Here is a 7000-nt window from a genome sequence, read left to right on the forward strand (position 1 = left end):
ATTGATATTCTGCTCCTTACCTAGAAATCCTAAGAGAAAGATTGTCACTCTTTTTTCCTGGGATGTGTTTTCTCAGAGCCACAGGCAGCAATCTTGTAAGAACAAATGGGAGCCCCTTTAAGAATGAAGTTAAAGAGCAGAGGAAACAGAAACAAGAGATACAGGGAAAATATATTCTGATGGCACTGATTTTCTGTCTCCAGCCATGCCATGCCTAAATTATATCTACTCTTTGACTTTTCTTTTATAGGTAATAATACATTTCCGCTTCTCTTACACAGTTGGCATCATGTTTTCTGTTCTCTGAGATAAGCCAAATGATAAATTAAAGAACAGTGTATCAAAGGAAAACAGACTCCCTAGATTTTTCACTTTTGCAAAGATCCTTTCCCAAAGCCTATTTGTATTGGAGACCAGAGCCTTTTCCCTGGTTACAAAGGCAGTATAGGCATCCAAGCGCAGACATTTTCTACTATACATAAAATGTTAACATCTTACTTCAACATAATAAAAGTCATATATGAGAGACCCACAGCTAGTATCATGCTGAACAGGGAAAAACTAAAAGCCTTTCCTCTAAGTCTGGAACAAGACAAGGATGTCCACTTTCACCACTGTTATTGGACATAGTGCTGAAAGTCCTAGCCAGAGCAATCAGACCAAGATAAAGAAATAAAGAGCATCCAAATTTTTTAAAGAGTTAACTTCTATGACAAGTTGAATATACATTGCATGGTTACAGAAAGTCATCTTCCTGCAAAAACAAAGGTTCAAAATCTATATACTCTATTAGAGAGCTCATAATCAGGAGACTAGAAGACCAGCTTGACCGCTGCCTGTGCAAGAGTTTTGGCAAGCAGCCTTGTCTAAGTCATATCACATTCTCTTACAATTTTGTGCTTCTTATCCCCAGCCCTTCTTTCCATGGCTCTCTTCCCTCATGAATATTTCCACTGTATCCTACAGACCTTTTGTGCTGTTTACCAAATGCTACTTGCGCCTCCTTGCCCCTGCTGACTCGGGTGTTTCCCCCAAGGACACTCTTGACATTGGAATAGTGAGAATAGGGGATGCCCATTCTTCTCCAGGGTTGTGGAGAACAGACTGGAATCATCTTGATTTTCTGAGGCAGCTTTCAGGCCATCATTTATCTTCCCTGCTGGAAAAGCAATGTTAAGGCACATGCCAGGTGAATCGCTAACGATACCTCATCTCTGCTGTCTAGACACTGGTTATATCCCCACAAGTAATCCAGGCCTTTTGGCCTCTAACACATACAGCCTTTCTTGACAACATTCATGTCATTGTCCTACAGGGCTTCTATGTCCACCTAGTTTATTTATCCAAACTTTTGGCCTCACATTTTCTTAGTCCAGACATTTTAAATGTCAGGCGTGGTATGCTTGAGTGTGTTTATATGCTTGTGATACACATTTGTGCCATTCTAATTTAAGATTCATTTCTAGTCTAAGAGTTCATGACACAGAGAGCTTTCAAGGCACTCAACACCTCTAGGATCAGTACTGGTGGATAAATTTTACTTATGAAGGAAATGCTCTCCCCCTAACAGAAAATAATGTCTGTTCTTGAAAACTGTAAAGGATGCTACCCCAGTGAATGTCCGTGGGCAGAGTAGGTTTTCTCAGGGCTAAGCGTGGCACTGAGGTGCAGTGAGCTGAGGGATGGACATGCAGCACTGAGGCTTAGGTTCACTTCCTCCTGCCACATATGTGACTCCCATTCCTTGAGTACCCCCTTCTCTACCTTCAATGCCATTTTTTACGCCTAATGTATGGGAGTCCAGCAAACACTAAAGAGCATGTTTGAGAAAATGCCTTTTATAGAGATGGCTGTGTAATATCACTCACTACATTTTACATTATTAATAATTGGTTTATTGCCATATATATCGTTTTATATATATACATATAGTTATATATATATGACCATGCTTTTCACACACTCAACTCATTTCAAACGGATTCCAGGCTAAAGTGAAATATGTATCTAACAATGCCCTGAGATGCAGTAGGGACAGCTCCATTTACGGGCTTACCTGAAGTGGGAGAAGCTCTCTGTTCTTCTCTCATTTATATTAACAAATGCAAATAAACACTTCAAGGCACAACCTGAAGTGTACTAAATGATATTCTGGTGGTAAGGTGACTTTCCCTGGGTGTGAAAAATATATTCTTTCATGTTATGAATTCACTTGAGAAACTATAGGATAAAAGACACAAGCTTAAAAATATCTTTTGTATCCTCTTCATTCATTGGTTATGAAATTATGTGTGTCAAGCATTTTACTGAATGTTTTTCCTATGTTGTTTCATTTAATCCTCACAACAAAATTATGTTACACATGATGCATCTCCACTTTGCATATTCAACATATATTTATTTAATGAATATTTATCAATCAACTTATAAATTCTGATCTCTGATGAAGATCCAAGGAGAATTTAAAGATAGTATCACCATCAACATGGAAGAGAAACACAAATAACTAAGGATAAAAACATAAGAAGAGTAGCACCTTCTATTTTGACTGCTTTGTAGTTGAATGACTTATTAGACATCTAGGCCAAATTGCTCTCTAAATATCTAGATCTGGAAATCAGAATTAGGATGGGGCTGACGAAAAGTTTAGAAGTCATCAGTGGATAGGTATTGGAGTAGAAGAGGTAAACTAAGACCTCCACCCCCTCCCCACCCCCCAACACACACACACACATACACATAGCTGTGGCCTTTTAACTCATTTCCTGGGTAAAGCCCATGATAGAATAGTGACCACATGTTAATAAAAGGAAGAAGAAGGAGAGCCAAGCATTTTTGGGGAGTAGGTATGCTTTTGAGCAGGAGAGAGTGAGTTGATATCATTTGATCCCCTAGTTCCAGCATACCTAATGCTCACTCCATCTCATCCTACTCCAATTACATCATTGTATTACTCCGTTCTTTCACTGCTATAAAAAAAACCTGAGACTGCATAATTTACAAAGAAAAGAAGTTTAATTGGCTCATGATTCTGCAGGCTGTGCAGGAAGCACAGGGGCTTCTGCTTCTGGGGAGGCCTCAGGAAGCTTCCAATCATGGTGGAAAGCAAAGGGGGAGAGAGCTGCCTCACGTGGTGGGAGCAGGAGCAAGAGGGAGAGAGAGGTGAGGTGCCACACACTTTGAAACAACCAGATCTCATGAGGACTCACCATCGCGACGACAGCACCAAGGTGGATTGCGTTACACCATAAGAAACCGCCCACATGATCCCATCACCTCCCACCAGGACCCACCTCCAACACTGGGGAATACAATTCTACATGAGATTTGGACGGGGACACAAATACAAACCGTATCAATCAGTCAATAAATTATTTTACTTTTTGGTTTAATCTGGTTATAATTCATCATTTATAATGGGAAGATTTTGACTAATACAGAGGAATGAGATCATTATTATGCACGAAGACTGCACAGATTAAAAAGTGAAGCTCTCTGCCTTTGGCTCCCTTGTGCCCTGGAACATTACCTCTTACTACCTCTAGATGGCAGCCTCATTCTTCTGTCTTGCCTTATTTAACTAGTTCTTTATTTCACTAGAAGGGGTCCAGAGAGCCGTGCATAACTACATTCTCCATCACCTTTCCAGTTAAACACACAGTCCAGTTCTGCTGGCAATAGAGACCCTCACCTTCTTTCATCTCTTCCCTCTTTTCTTTTGTGTCCTCCTGGTCAGTAGGTTCCATCAGGATGGCTGTCTCTGGAGCTGGAAAGAAAGAGTTTCAGGTTTTTCCCGTTTCAAAAAGTAAAGCAGCTTCTAAAATACAGACATTTGTGTTAATATTGTCTGTCTATTATAGCCCAACACTATTTCATTATTTAGTCTATATCTCTGCTTTACACAAAATAACAAAAACAAAAATGACATCTTCTCTTCAAAAGAGAGATTGAAAGGAACAATCCTGTATTACCACAGAATACAAAAAAAAAAAAAAATCAAAGAAAATTGTATCCTTTCTTTTCCTCTCTTCAAAATATAGAGCTCACAATTATTCTATTTTAGTAGGAAAACAAACATGCAAAGTCTAGAAACCCCTGATTTATAAATGTCTTCACTATTGTGTGAAAATCCTGTGCCGGCTGAAAGACAAACATGAATACAAACGTGAAAGCGAGGACGTTTGGAGGGGGCTCTGGGTGTGAGCTGAGAATGGAAATAATCATCCGAGGTTCCAGATGAGAACACAGGTGTTCCATTACAGGAACAGGCAGTGTGACACTAGGACACAGCACATGGGCAGAGATAGAGCTGTAACAATAATTAGCCCAGGTTCAGGGAACACATGTACCATGCCAAGTACCATAGCATATTTTATGCACCTTGTCTCAATTGATCCTCTCCACAGTCTTATAACCCTAATACCATTATCACCCCTATACTACAAATGAGGGAACTAAACTCACACAAGGTAAGTAAACTATGTAATTTTGTAGTTCACGAAGAAGGACTGACATTCAAACTCAAACTATCCTGCTTCTAACCACAACCTTATGTTGTCAAACCCAAATGGAACCAGAAAAAAAGAGGACAGGTAGAGGTGATTATAAGAGATTTTCAAAAAAGTACAGACCCATATCTTCTTAAAAATATTAGTCTCTTCTTTAAGAAAGTATTCTGCCTAGGTGTAATAATGAATTAATAGTAGTTTCAACAATTTAAGGACATTGAACAAGAGCCTGACTCCTCTAGATAAAAGTGCAGAACATAGTTTACCTCTAACCACTAGGACAGGTTCCTCATACCTTAATCTGCCTCCTGACTTTGCAGACCCTTGCTCTTCAGAGTGTGGGTAAGGGCCAGCATTGGGAGCTGTTACCAATGCAGAATTACAGCTCTCACCTCAGACCTACTGGGTCGGATTCTGCATTCTAGCAAGATCTGCAGGGAACTTGATCTGCAGGGCACAATGCAGTTTGAGAAGAATCGGTTTAGACCCCTTAGAGCAACCTTTCAGAAAAATAAGTGGATTATTAAAAAATGGCTTTGTTTTTTCCCTGAAGGCCACACATACTTCCAAGATATTGTGTAGCTTGTTGTTAATGACTCTGAGAAAGATTTACTTCAGCTTCTTTAATGGTTAGCAGTCAACGGTTAAAAAAACAAGCTCTAAATCCAAACAGTCTGAATTCAAACCTCAACTCCACCACATATTAAGTGACCTCCAGCAAGTCACTAAACTTAACCCCTCTGTGCCTTAACTTTCTTGTGTGAAATAAACTGCCCTTGGTACATAAGGAGTACATAACGACTTGTTTTTATTATTACTATAGCTTTACAATGATATCATCATTATTTTATTATTCTTATTGTTACCATCATCATCATCATCATCATCATTGCTCTGTTACTTTCTCTTGTTACAAATAGGAAAATTTACATTAGTTGGGAGAATAACAACCTTGATAGGAGGTGTAAATCAATTTTATTTAAAGCCACTGAGTGAAAAAATATAGCTGCTCAGATCTCACAGGACATCATTCTTTTCTTTGAATCTTACAATTTCTATGATTCAACTAGGACTTCAGGCAAATGACCCTGGTCTTATCTTTTCTATGACCTCAGCTCCAGTTCCAGAGCTCCAGTCTCCTGCTAGACCCTGTATCTGAATTTTCTGCCATCATCTTACAATCTAGAGATCTAAAACTCAAACAAGCATCTCTCCCGACAGGCCAGCTCCTCTTCCCTATTTCGGGCCATGGAACTTCATTTTCCCAGTCATGAGGCTGAACAATTTTGCTCTTTCTTTGTCTCTCCATGGCTCCACCTATGGCCATATAATCGTCAAACTCTCTATTGAAATTCTTAAACCATTTGTGTTTAAGGACCATTTTTTCAAAAACTTTCAAGCCTTCAAAGGCCAATATTTATATAAAAGACAATAAAATGGATCAATAGAAAATGAAACAATAAAAAGTCAAAGAAAGTATAAGGCTAAAATTTTTTTATCACATTCAGATATAAAGTCAATTTCAATAAATTCAGTAAGTACAAATACAGGGAAAGAAAAAAATGAGAAAACTGAACTCATTTATAGAAAGTATGCATACAGGTGATCAATATACCTAGTTATTACATTCATAATTTTTGCTTTTCTGCAATTATAAATATTGAGTAAAATAGCAGTTTTACATATGAAACACCTACATGAGTATTTTGAAAGAACATGTTCTTGTAGCTGTTAAAAGATTTAGTGTACTCCTTGATTATTAACTCATCTAATTTATTGGTATCAATGCTGCCTCCAGAAGAGTCTATATATTTAAACTCTTTTTGTGTTGTTTTGCTTAAATAATGCTCATGTTTGAAAAGCAAATCTCACAGGAAATATTTATGTTAAATTTAGAAAATACATGTTAAAGCAGTTTCAGCAAGCTTAGGATATTCTATTTTAACTGTTAGATGATATTAAGAAAGTGATACTGAATTTTCAAAATTAATCTTCAATCCTCATTAGTATTCAGTTCTAAAAAAAAGTGGTATAAAATTACAGTTAACATATTACATCTGATGAAAGAAATAGATTCTGGTTCTATAAAGTTTTGATGTATAAGTATTCTTTTGATGGAAAATAAAATTTAAATTGGAAACAAATGTGTAAGGTTTTGCTGCTAACTTTTCACAGATGTTTAATACCAAAATTACCACCACCACTTATTGCTAATTGTTGAATCATTTACACATGTCATAAGAACTTGTAGAAACTGTTCATCCAAGCATTTAACTTTTATTTTTGTCATTAGTTCATGAAAAACATTCTATATTCTTTCCTTGAATGGAAGTATTAAAATCATTAAAAATACCGAAGATCTCAAACAAGTAAATAAGCATGGCTCATTCATATCCTTAAAAGCCTGAGGTCAAACTGGTTTCAAAACTTGCCATAACAGGACATTTGTGTGGTAGTTGAAATATTTAACAGAGTAGTTCTACTTAAAAACT

This window comes from Theropithecus gelada, chromosome 6 (assembly GCF_003255815.1).
Source record: "Theropithecus gelada isolate Dixy chromosome 6, Tgel_1.0, whole genome shotgun sequence".
Classification (NCBI taxonomy): domain Eukaryota; kingdom Metazoa; phylum Chordata; class Mammalia; order Primates; family Cercopithecidae; genus Theropithecus; species Theropithecus gelada.